The sequence below is a fragment of the Talpa occidentalis genome, unplaced genomic scaffold, assembly GCF_014898055.3.
Source record: "Talpa occidentalis isolate TD23 unplaced genomic scaffold, MPIMG_talOcc4v2.1 talOcc4.6, whole genome shotgun sequence".
In the NCBI taxonomy this organism is placed as follows: Eukaryota; Metazoa; Chordata; class Mammalia; order Eulipotyphla; family Talpidae; genus Talpa; species Talpa occidentalis.
Genome location: NW_023604972.1, coordinates 87,446,482 through 87,460,413, shown reverse-complemented (window position 1 = coordinate 87,460,413; position 13,932 = coordinate 87,446,482).

The following is a 13,932-nucleotide window of genomic DNA, read 5'->3' as shown; positions in this document are numbered from 1 at the left end:
ATTTGAAGAGACAGGGACAGAAAGGTACAGCAACAAGTTCTGCGTACCTCACTAACTTAATTGTCCAGAACAAAACTTTCAAGAATTTCTTTGCCTTGTCCATTCATCACAAATAATTGCTCCTTTGTGGAAAAAGTATATAAAGTGACTGTTTTAGTCACTTACTGGTTTCCATTTCTTAGAAACCTCTGTGTGATTGAAATTACATATATCTTTTCTATTGCTAATCTCACTTTTGTCAAAGGATTATTGTGCCCCTCAAAGGAACCAAAAGAGGTAAGGGGCAATTTATCCCAAATGTCCCCTACATAAGAAAAGAAATAAAGGTATTATTTATTGAGTAACTTCTGTGTCATCACAACCTCGCAAGTTAAATATTATCTCCCTTTTGTAGATAAGAAAACAGAGTTTCAGAGATAATAAAAATTTGCTTAAAGTTACACAACTAGAAAAGAATGAAGCTGGAATTTAAAAACACACCTTTATGATGGACCTCCCTGGTGGCACAGGGGTTAAAATCTCAGGGCTATCAAGCCATTTCCAGCCACTGCAGCATGAGTACATCCCCAGCCAGGGAGTTAATCCACGTGGCACAGCAGACCTCTCCTGACTTGCCCGCTGCTCTCCTTAGCAGTGTATTTCGGTAGATCCGCCTGTTCTGCTCCCCACTCTGTCTCTGGTGAATCTTCTCACCTCCCCCTATCCCACCTCTGGCCTACGCCCCAGTTCTTATATGCATAAATAAATAAAAATAAATCTTTTTAAAAAATGTCTTTTGGGGGCCTCCCTGGTGGCACAGTGGTTGAGTGCTGGGCTGCAAAGCTGCCCACAAACTCTGCAGCACTGGTTCGATCCCAGGCCACCCGCAAGGGTCCAACATGGCACACAGACCTCTCCTGTCTCGCCTGCTGCTCCCCTCAGCAGTGTACTTCATCAGTCTGCCTGCTCTGCTCTCCCCCCTAGCTCTGGTGAATTCTCTTACCCTCCCACGCTTCTGACTGTACCCAGTGCTTGTATAAATAAATAAATAAATCTTTTTTTTAAAAAAGTGTCTTTTTGACTCCAAGACCATATCACTCACAGGACACAGATTATTTCAACACCCACTTGCACACCAGTCTGTGAGGAGCTAATGTCCACATCCACTATCCCAATGCTTTGAAATAGGAATGCGGAATACGCTAGAATATCTCCCAGTTTCCTTTACATCTTTCTTCTTATTTCAGTGAATTCAAGTTTGTTCTTATATTTACCCTCCCTCTGCAGCCAGAGGTTTCCAGACAGTTCACCCCACCCCATTAGCAAAATATAATTCTAGTCCTCTTGCCAGTGACTGGCTCTGGGTCTCACACCCAAACCACTCACCAAATAGACATGTTTTCCAGTGATGTTGTCAGCCACCTTACAATCACAGGAGAACTAGCCCAAGCATCAGGTCCTCACCCAGAAGTGGCATGAGCAAGAGAGAGAAGGAAGACCATGGCCTGCAGCCCACTTGAGACTCCAGTTATATGAAATAATACATTGCTTTATTATTTAAGTTATTTTAAACTTGATTTTTTGTTGGTTTGAACTGAAATCATCCTGTTACATAGAAAAGTATAGGCACTTACAAGTCCATTGAATGACATTGGTTTTGTGCCAGGAATAAGGCTAGTCACCTTACATACAATCCTTGCAAGGTAAGTATTGTCATTACCTCCATTTTATAGAGAAGGAAATTAAGCCTCAGCAAGTTCATGTATTATTTATTTATTTTAAAGATCCCAGTCGGATGTGACTTTCTATGGTTAGACAGCAGCAAAGTGGCAGAGCTAGGATTTTTTTTTTTTTTTAAAGATTATTTATACAAGAGCTGGGGTACAGGCCAGAGGCGCTGGAGGGTGAGCGGATTCACCAGAGACAAAGCGGGGAGCAGAACAGGCAGACTAACTGAAATACACTGCTGAGGAGAGCAGCAGGCAAGACAGGAGAGGTCTGCCATGCCATGTGGGTAGCTCCCTGGCCAGCCTGGAATTGAACCCATGCTGCAGTGGCTGTGGACAGCTTCGCAGCGCTGCACTCAACCACCTATGCCACTGGGGAGACCCACATTAATTGGTTTGCTTAAGGTCACAGAGCTAGTGAATACCACATTTGGGGATTAAATCTTTGACTTCCTGTCTCCTTTATCTATCACACTCGTGAATGATGACAATCATTACTCTATGACATTTTCACTTAAAATAACTCACAAAAAGTCATAAAGTCATTACTTAGCATGATCAGTTTCTTCTGCCTCAGTTACTAAACACACATATCCATAAATCTTCATATGGGGCCTCCCCGGTGGCGCAGTGGTTGAGCGCTGGGTTGCGAAGCTGCCCGCGGCCTCTGCGGCGCCGGTTCGATCCCCGGCTGCTCCCCGGTCACCGGAGGAGGGTCCCACATGGCGCGCAGAGCTCTCCTGCCGCCCACTGCTCCCCTCAGCAGTGTACTTCGGTCCTTCTGCCTGTTCTGCTCCCTGCTCTGGCTCTGGTGAATTCTCTCACCCTCCCGCGCTTCTGACTGTACCCAGTGCATGTATAAACAAACAAACTAAATAAATAAATAAATAAAGCATGCCTCTATTTTAAAAAAAAAAAAAAAATCTTCATATGCATAGACCCCAACATCCAGGTCCAAAATGGCGAAGTCATTCACGGTGATTCAGTTAAGTTAGGCTAAGTCCTCATGAAGTAACAAAAGCCTCACAAAATCTTGGTGTCTTAGAACAACAAAGGTTTATTTTCACTCATGATCCATATTCTAAGAGAGTTGACTAAGGACTTTGCTTCACAATTTCCTTACTCTAGGTTGTCAGAGAAACCACTATTTCAAATGTTACTAGACATGGTTAAAGAAAAAAAAAAACTTCTAGAGGATCTTACACTGGCAATTAAATATGTTGGCTAAGAAGTGGTAAAACTTCGGCCTCCCTAGTGGCGCAAGGGGTTAAGAGACAACCTATGAAACTGTCCACAGCCACTGCAGCATGAGTTCGATCCCCGGCCAGGGAGCTACCCACACGGCGCAACAGACCTCTCCTGCCTCACTCATTGCTCCTCTCAGCAGTGTATTTCAGTCAGTCTGCCTGTTCTATTCCCCACTCTGTCTCTGGTGACTCCTCTCACCACCACCCCCATACACACACCTCTGGCCGGTACTCCAGTTCTTGTATGCATAAATAAATAAATCTTTAAAAAATAAATAAAAAGAAGTGATAAAAATTACCTCCATTAACAATTTATTGTCAGAACTAAATGGATGGTTCCACCCAGCCACAGTATTCCATGTCCCTGAGAGGAAAGAAAACTAATAATCTTACCTGTGGGCAGCAGTAGCGACCACACAATTGGCTAGAGAGCATGTAGATTTATAGCCTACAAATTTCATGCAGCTCATCAAAACACTTTCCCAAAGTGCTGTTACAAATGCTACCTCATTTTATCTTCACAACCCCGTGAAGCAGTTTTAATAGATAGATGTTAATAACTCCTTGTTTTATAGGAGAGTAAGATTCACAGAGGTTACGCAGCCAGCCCAAGGCTACAAAGAACGGAGCTGAAATTTAAACATAGTTTGACTCTACATCCTACATTACTTCCAGAATACTACACTACCTTCAGGAACCTCTTCATGACAGAGTGTTACCACATGGAAGTTTTCTTAAACACCTGGGCAAATATTAGCATTAGTAGCAAAACAATACTTGAGGTTTCCTTTGGCAGATTCCATAACTCAAAAAATTAATATCCTAATAGTGGTGACAGACACCTATTGGGTCTCCCGGATGGTGCAGGGATTAAAGTCTCAGTGCTATCAAGCTATCACCAGCCACTGCAGCAGGAGTTCAATTCCCAGCCAGGGAGCTAACCCACATGGCGCAGCAGACCTCTCCTGTCTCACCTGCTGCTCCTCTCAGCAGTGTATTTTAGTAGATCCACCTGTTCTGCTCCCCACTCTGTCTCTGGTGAATCCTCTCATCCCCAGCACCTCTGGCCTATACCCCAGCTCTTGTATGCATATACAAGAGAGAAGGGAAGAGGAAGAATGTCTAGGGAACTGGACTAGAAGTCAGGAGGTTTCTATCAGAAATCAACTATATAACTTTATTTTTTTAAAGATTTATTAATGTATATAAGAACAAGCCAGAGGTGTGGGGGATGAGAGGATTCACTGCAAACAGAGTGGGGAGCAGAATAGGCAGATCTACTGAAACACACTGCTGAGGGAAGCAGTGGAAGTCAAGAGAGGTCTGCTGTGCCATATGGGTCAGTTCTCTGGCCAGGATCAAACTCAGGCCTTTGTGGTGATAATACCGAAGCTTAACCCCTCCATCACCAGGGAGGTCCCTGAGAGGGAGCTTTTTCAAGAAGGTGCACAAACAAAACTGTTATCAAGCAAAACCCCTAATGATTGTGAAAAGAAAGGATTGCAAGAGATTGTGGCTTGAGATTGATGATGGCAATAGCTATTGTACCATCCTTCCAAAACTTGGCACTTCCCTGACCTCTAAAATCCTCAAGGAATCTGAGTTCCAGGTTGAAAGACCCAATAGTACCAGGAGTCTTGGGGAGGGGAGATTTCTGAAGAGGAGCCTAATGCTTAGATTGCTGCTCCCTCTTCCATATGGGTCTGTGCTTTCTTTGGGACTCACCTCCAATTCAGTCCATTTTACTTCTCATAGCCTCTTAAAATCCAGTTCATAGCTCAGCTGCAAACTTATCTCTTTATCTAAATATTTTCTGGCCATTCCAGCTAATTGTATCCTCCTCAGAAGTTTCCCTCCCCAGATTTCCTGGTACTATTGGGGCCTGTCAACCTAAGATAAAATGTGTGAAAGTACTTAAGAAAAAGTAAGGACAATATAAATGTGAAAGTATAGCATATCTTGAATTGTTATTTAAACATAAACATATCCCCCCATCCTCAGCTCAATGGAAAGTTCTGAAAGGGCCAAAAATGCTTTTTAGACTTCTTTGAATTCTAAAGAGCCCTATGCTTACTAATATCAGTGCACTTCATAATTCTCAAACCTTGCTAGCTTTCACATTCTTTCCAACTTTTGACTCAAAAGAACTCTGATTTTAGGTCTCCCTGGTGGCCCTTTAGGAACTTTCCACTGAGCTGAGAAAATAGAGTTCATTTTCATCTTTCTCAAACTATCTCTAGCATCAACGTGCTTCTTCCTCCACTCCTTGCCTCTTCCCACACCACACCCCCTCTCAAGGGTAGCTTTTGTCTCCAAGGATACTTCCTTAGGGGCCTGCTACTAACCCAAGTTGGATCCTATGCAAAAAATGCAGGAGGGCTTTTCTCGTTGTAGGAGTAAATTTTTACATAGCACTAGGGACTACTGATAACCTTCTACAGGAATTATTAAGGGTAACTCATCTTTCCTATTCATAAACCAGAGTAATGGCACTTAAGTTTATATAGGAATTGATTCAGCATAGTGCTGAAAAGTTGAGTTGCCAGCACCTTTGCAAGCTCCCAGTATGCAAATACCCAGATAGTTGGAATTCCTGTTTTCCAGCTAGAAGGAAAACACATTATGAGGTACTAAGGGTTAAACACCTTTGTTAAGGTCCTTTATCAATGTTGACTCAGGTTGGTCTTTAAGCATTAGGTTGGATTAGTCTTTCTTTCAATGTCAGTTATTAACTTGGTTTCATTATGATCAGTTACAAGGTGTGCTTTGCTAACCATAAAGTTTTTGTGATGCTTATTTGAAATAATAGGAATTTTGTACCATAATCTTCAAGGAACTAGACTTTATGATGTGTGTTTTTACATTCTGATAGAACTCTTGCTAATTCAGATGTTTTTATAATTTCTTAGAAATATTCTTGCATGATGACATGCTATTATTTATGTGCTTGATGAATTTGTGCTATTTGTATACCTGATGACATGGAATCCAAGTTCAACGTAATCAAATTGTTATAGAGCAGCCCCGATATTAAACGGGTTCCTGGCTGTGGGTTCTCACCCGCGCGCTTTAAAGGGACTTATGAATACTCTACTACAGACACACACAAAAGGTTAATAAAAGGTTTATTTACAAGAGAAAAGGAAATAAGGAAAATGTACAACTCAGGGAGAAAATAGGGAAATAAAGTCTTTAATGCGTCCTACCCGATCCCACGACCTGGAAACCCAAAGTCACTCTCAGAGCTGGCCGGACAAGCTGGCGGAGAGCCAAAAATGGGGGATCCTCCAAAGCCCCACGTGTCTGCCTTTTATAGCCACCTGGCTGCTTAACCCCACCCTCAGGTCCCAGCCACCTTCCCTTTGGTGGTGATGGGATTTGGAGTTCCCAGTGTCTTTGGCTTTGACCTAGGTTGGGGGGTGGAGTCCACAAAGCCTATATGGAATTAGCTTTGGGACATCCTTTTCCCCCTACCAAAATGACTGGGTTATTTAAAATTTTTTAAATAAGGAATTGTGTTACAGTATAAAATCATATGGGCAAGCTTATATTCTTTTGTTGTCAAGTAAATAAAATGTTTATATTATATATCCAGCAATGTATCTACCTCAGTTTTTTTTTAAAAGATTTATTTATTTATGCATACAAGAACTGGGGTGTAGGCCAGAGGCTGCGGGGTCAGAGGGGGGGGGAGTTGAGTGGATTCACCAGAGACAGATGGGGAACAGAACAGGCAAACTGATTGAAATACACTGCTGAGGGGAGAAGCAGGTGAGACAGGAAGAAGTCTGCTGCACCATGTGGGCCACTCCCTGGCCAGGGATGGAACTCGTGCTGCAAGGCTGTGGATAGCTTAACAGTGCTGTGCTTAACCCCTTGCACCACGAGGGAGGTCCCTACCTCCTTGTTTATGAGGAAAAGCATGTAAATAATGTCCCTTGTCTATATTTTGGCACTATATTTGATATGATATTGACAACACATTCATTGTTTTGTTTAAAATACATTTGCCTAAAATATTTTAGACAAGATTGACCAGAACATTCAGTGGGGAAAGGACAATCTTTTCGACACATGATATAGGAAAATTGTATAAAGATGGGCAAGAAAATGAAGTTAAACCTTTATTTTATACACCATGCATAAAAACCAACTCAAAATGAATCAAGACCAAAAACCATAAAACAATTAGAAGAAAACAGAGAGGAAAAGTTTCACATTAGATTTAAAATGATATATTTGAGGGGCCTTCCTGGTGGCACAAGGGGTTAAGCACAGCACTATGAAGCTGCCCACAGCCTCCGCAGCACGAGTTCAATCCCCTGCCAGGGAGCTGACCCACATAGCACAGCAGATCTCACCTGTCTCACCCACTGCTCCCCTCAGCAGTGTATTTCAGTGGATCTGCCTGTTCTGTTTCCCACTCGGTCTGTGGTGTTATCTCTTACCCTGCCCCCACACCTCTGGCCTGTACCCCAGATCTTGTATGCATAAATAAATAAATCTTTAAAAAAAAAAAAAAAGCTCAAAGAAGACTGATAAATTTGATGATATGAAAATTTAAAAGGTCTTCATGGCAATATATGAAATATTAACCCTTAGTACCTCATAATGTGTCAGTGTATTGAAAGAGGGTCCTTGAAGACACAATGGGTTACGTTAAAATGAGGTCACATTGGAGTAGGGAATCTTATTCTAGCATGACTGATGGCCTGTAACAAGAGAAGAGACACGGAGGCACAGAAGCAGGGAGCAAAGTATGTGACTGAGACAGAGATTGATGTGAGGCAGCTGCAGGCTAAATAATATCAAGGATGGCCACAAACCACAAGAAGCTGGAAGAGAGGCAAGAAAAGATTCTCCCCTACAGGTGTCAGAGGGAGCTTGGCTCTGGGGACAGTTTGATATCACACCTCTGACCTCCACGTCTGTGAGATAATAAATGTCTGTTGTAAGCCACCCAGTTTGTGATACTTCATTACAGTATCCTCGGAAACGAATACACCCAGCTTCCTCTCTTTCCTGTTCTCCTGAAAACTAGTCTGACCCACCCAAAGATTTTGCTCATGATCACTTGGGAAAAATGGACAGAAGTATAAAATAAGTGATCAATTTACAGAAGTTTCAGAGACTTAAAGGACCTTCTGTGACCACCAATTTTAAGTAGTCCTCCAGCTATTCTAGTTGACTTCCTAGTTTTGATGTTTTTCTCATTTACTATTTGACTCCCAGGCATCTTTTCTTTCCTGTTCACCAGTTTACCCTGAGGACATGCATAGCAGACATTAGATTATCAGTACTTTTTGGATGATGAATGAATACAACGAGAGAGTGCTTGTCCATCACCAACTCTGTAACTGGGGTTTGCTAGGTAATTGTTCCAGCCCTCATCTTAAAATGGAGAGGACTGGATGGTCTGCCTGTTCTGTTCCCCACTCTGTCTCTGTTGAATCATCTCACCCCCCGTACCTCTGTCCTATACATCAACTTGAGACAGGGCAAGCTAGGGTTATTAGGCAGTTTTAAGGATAGTGCAGGAGGGGACCTCTGAAGAATTTAGGGAGGCTTCAGAGATAAGGACAACCAAAGAAATATAACCAATTCCATTAGGAAAAACAAACATGCCAGGACCAAGGACAACATTGTTAATGCTGGTCCTGGTTTCCTTCAGGTGGTAAAGGGAGGCGGAGATTGGAGAAATGGAGAGTGGTTTAATTTATGGTCACATTAGAAGGGCAGCTGTTTAACTTCAATGCAGGGATGTCCATCCAGAAGACTGGGCCATAAATTTAAAGATGCAACAAATGGGAAAAGAGAAAGCTGTTAGATAAGGAATGTGAAGATCCCCACTCAGTAGCAAATTAAGTGAGACAGCCGAGAACTAACCAATCACAGAGAGACTGGTGAAGTTTTAGAATAATGAGGGAAAAAAAGGTATATATTCCCTGAAACACAATTCCACTTTGGGCTTCCTTGCCCCTCCCAGGCCTGGTTCCCTGGCCTGGGAGTCTCACTTTATTTCTGCTCTTTTTCTCCTCAATAAACTTTTTCTTTCTATAAACGAACCTGCCTCTTCTCGCTTGCTTGCCTGAGCGTCTGCGAAGTTCCTGCTGCGGCTTCGTGAGACACCAACCCTGGGGGGTCTAGTGGCTGGGACTCAGCGCTGCCCCTGCAGCCTGGGATCCGTTCCCGGCTAGGAGACTAGACCTGACAATTCCGGTATCAAACTCTTGTATGTATAAATAAATAAATCTTAAAAAAAAATGGAGAGGACTGGATGTGCTAAGAGTTAGGAGGGAAAAGTGGCAGGTGCCAAAGGGAACTGGCCAAGTTTTGGGTTGCTTTTTGTTTGAGTGAGGAGGAATCAACCGGACCATGAGCTCTACTGTACTGTCCACTGGAGTCTGGTTCATTGCTGTGCCCCCAGCAGACTGTAAAACCTAGCACATAGTCAGCAGGCAGTCAAGACATTTGTTGAATAAATGAATGGAAAGCCACTCAGAAGCAAGGTTTTGAGACATGTTTAGGGTATGAAATTGATAATGAATTGGATATTGGGGAGAGCAAAGTTTCTGAGAGGGAAGCAGAAAGCTGTTTTTCTGCACAAATATTTTTCTCATGTGGGTGGGTCTCTCTTGACCAGGCCTTCATAATTTAAAACCTTTTCTCTGGAAGGAAAAGTCCAAAGTCTGCAAGCAAGCTTTGGGAAAAATGATAGATCCCATCTCACCCCTGTTTTTTAAATTAAGGGAGCAATTAGCCTCTCTGAACTTCTGTACCCCTCTTTTTCAATGCAGGTATGCCTCATTTTATTTTATTTTTTTATTTTTAAGATTTATTTATTTATGCAGACAAGAACTGGGGTGTAGGCCATCGGTGCAGGGGGTGAGAGGATTCACCAGAGACAGAGTGGGGAGCAGAACAGGCAGATCTATTGAAATACACTGTTGAGAGGAGCAGAGGGTGATACAGGAGAGGTCTGCTGCACCATGTGGGTTAGCAACCTGGCTGGGGATTGAACTCGTGCTGCAGTGGCTGGCGATAGCTTGATAGTGGTGTGTCTTTAACCCCTGCACCACTAGGGAGGCTCTTCTGTGTCACATTTAATTAAGGTCTGCACGCTGATAGTTTAGACCTAATATGATTGCACACTTACTAGATAATAATATAGTGTAACCCTAACTTATCTGCATAAGGAAACCAAAAAATTCATGTGACTTGCTCTATTGCATCATTCCATTTACTGAGGTAGCCTGGAATAGAACTTGCCATATCTCCTGGGGTGCTGTGTGTTCCAGGGAATTAACCCAGATTTCTGGGTAAGGGACATCTCAAGATGTCCAAGAGGGAAGCTAAAGTCAGTGAATAAAGGTCAGTGGAAAATAAATTTCATGAGGGAAGACAGAAGAGGGTGGCAGGATTGGTGGGGTGGCTTTAGCAATGGACATCATAGGGCCTCCCTGGTGGCGCAAGTGATTAGGCACAGCTCTGTGAAGCTATATGCAGACTCTGCAGCACAAATTTAATCCCCAGCTGGCCAGGGAGCTGCCCACATGGTACAGCAGACCTCTCCTGTCTCGCCCACTGCTCCCCTCAGCAGTGTGTTTCAGTCAGTCTGCCTGTTCTGCTCCCCACTCTGTCTCTGGTGAATCCTCTGACCCCACACACCTCTGGCCTGTATGCCCATTCTTGCATGCATAAATGAATAAATCTTTAAAAAAAAAAAAAAGAAGGGGGCCTCCCTGGTGGCGCAAGGAGTTAAGACACAACCTATGAAGCTATCCGCAGCCACTTCAGCATGAATTCTATCCCCGGCCAGGGAGCAACCCACATGGCGCAGCAGACCTCTCCTGACTCGGACGTTGCTCCCCTCAGCAGTGTATTTCAGTTATCTGCCTGTTCTGTTCCCCACTCTGTCTCTGGTGGATCTTCTTACCACCTGCACCTCTGGCCTGTACCCCCGTTCTTGTATGCATAAATAAATAAATCTTTATAAAAAAAAAAGAAGGGCCTCCCCTGGTGGTGCAGCGGTTGAACTCTGGGCTGTGAAGCTGCCCTCAGCCTCTGCAGCGCCTGTTCGATACCTGGCCGCTGGCGAGTGTCCCACAAGGTGCGCAGACCTCTCCTGCCGCACCCGCTGCTCCCCTCAGCAGTGTATTTCATCGGTCTACCTGTTCTATTCCCTGCTCTGGTTCTGGTGAATTCTCTCACCTTCCCGTGCTTCTGACTGTACCCAGTGCTTGTATAAATAAATTTAAAAAAAAAAGAAAAGGACAGTCACAAGTAGAACCACAGACATTTTGACCTTCCCCCACCATCTCAGATTAGAAACAATAATAATAATAATAATAATAATAATAATAATAATTAACCAATCTGGCGCAGCAGATTGAGCACAGGGCTCTGAACCTGTCTGCAGCCTCTGCAGCGCAGGTTCAATTCCCAACCAGGGAGATACCCACATGGCATGGCAGACCTCTCCTGTCTTTCCTGCTGCTCCCCTCAGCAGTGTATTTCAGTCAGTCTGTCTGTTCTGCTCCCCACTCTGTCTCTGGTGAATTCTCTCACCCTCCTGTGCCTCTGGCCTGTACCCCAGTTCTTGTATAAATAAATAAATCTTAAAAAAAATAATCTAGGACTTCCAATTCCTTTGGATGTACCTCCAAAGTCACTAAGAGTAGTGAAGCCACATTCTCTCCTCACCCTTGGGGACAGATTATAAAATTTTTGGAAAGGAAGTAACACCCCTCTGGGCCTTTTGAACTGGTAAACCATGGCCTCCAATTTACACCATCTGAGCCCATGAGAAAAGAAAGAGCAGACTTTTAAAGCTGGCCAAATAACAAAGTTTGGGCTTTTAAATAGAAACTAAAACAAACATTTACAAACCAGTTTCCACATCTAGGCCTCTTCCAGGCAAAGATTTAATAAGAAAATATTTACCCTCTGTTCTCTCCCATTTTCTGATAAGAAAAGTCCCACCCCACCTTTCTCTAAAGTTTTATGTAACATATTAAGTATTATTACATTCAACATTTTTAATTTAATATTTTATTTGATAGTAACTTAAATGTATATGTTATATATGTATGTGTATACATATGATTTTAAAATTGATTACATATTCAGTCTTATCCAAAAAGTGATTTTATAGTGTAATAAATTCCAGAAATATGAAAGTTATATATTTATTCATTTTATTTACAGAGCTCATTAACTGAGTTTGGTAGAATTTTTAAATAATTTTCCTTCTCTCATTTGAAATATATTTTGAATACTTAAAGTACTAGATAAAAATAGTTTTCTTTAAAATGAAACATAACCAAATTTGTACTGATATTTTAAAAAGGTCAATTTATGTTAGCATGGTGTTTCAGTTATTTCTAATATTTAGGTAACTATGTCAAAACTGAAGTGTTGGTATCTTGTCTTCAGTCTAAAGGCTTAGTTAAACTAGACCACAAACAGGACAAAGTTTACAGAAAGTAAATATTTAGGTTGCCTCCAAAAATAACTGTGCCAGTTGCAATAGTTCCCATAAAATTGCTTTTCTTTCTTTCTTTTTTTAAGATTTATTTATTTATGCATACAAGAGCTGGGGTGCAGGCCAGAGATGTGAGGGGTGAGAGGATTCACCAGGGACAGAGTGGGGAACAGAAGAGACAGCCTGACTGAAACACACTGCTGAGGGGAGTAGTGGGTGAGGCATGAGAGTTCTGCTGCGCCATGTGGGTTGCTCCCTGGCTGGCCAGGGATCCAACTCTGTGCGCAGAAGCTGTGGGCCACTTCACAGCGTGGTGCTTAACCCCTTGAGCCATCAGGGAGGCCCAACAAGTACAAACTCTTGAACACTACTCCAGTCTGGTCAGAAAATCCCAGGGAAGGGCCTCCCCGGTGGCGCAGCGGTTGAGTGCTGGGCTACGAAAGCTGCCCGCAGCCTCTGCAGCGCCAGTTCGATCCCCAGCCTCCGGCGAGGGTCCCACATGGTGCGCAGATCTCTCCTGACGCACCTGCTGCTCCCCTCAGCAGTGTATTTCGTAGGTCTGCCTGTTGTATTCCCCACTCTGGCTCTGGTGAATTCTCTCACCCTCCCGCTCTTCTGACTGTAGCCAGTGCTTGTATAAATAAATAAGTTAATTAAAAGAAAAAGAAGAAGAAGGAAAAAAAAAAGAAAATCCTAGGGAAGAAACTAGGAATTTAAATTAGTAATTACATCTCTATTGACTCTGATAGTCAGGCCAGCCACTTCAAGGACCCAAGCAGAGGCACAAAAATAGAGTCATGGCCCATATTCTCTAGTTGTTTAGAATTAAAGGCAAGTGGGCTTTAAAGAAAACGGGAGAAAAACAATCCTATTCTGATTTATATCACCATTGCTCTGTTTTGGGTTTTATGTAAACAGGATTGTGTAGCATATAGTCTTATCTGGCTTTTGTTCAATATTATGTCATATTTTGCAGGTAGCCATGGTTCTTTTTTTTTATTGCTCTGTAGTAACCATTATATGAATATACCATAAATAGGGAAGGGCTTTACCACTTTACTAACTAATAGCAGTTTCCTTGGCTGTCATAAATTTTATTCTGCTACTCTATTGCAAGCAGAAAATTCATAAGCGTAAATAAAACAATGCTAGAATGATAGCACATTTTATGAACTACTGTAATTTATTAATGTTTACTGTGTTGATAAGTTATTCTTCTGAGTGTTTTACATGTTTTAGTTCACTTACTCTTCACAAAAACCTTAGGTGGTAGTGATATTATTCCCATTATACCATAAGGAACCTAAGCACAGAGATGTGAAGTGAGTTGCCTAAGGTTACACAGTAAATGGCGTTGCAGGTTTGGGAACTGGGCTGTCTGGTTCTAGAATCAGTACTCTGAATCACTCTACTATGCGATTTCTAACGAAGGTCATGGGCCCACTGGTGATTTCTGTAAGAGATAAGAAACACAGTTAAGTCTCATGAGTAGCAC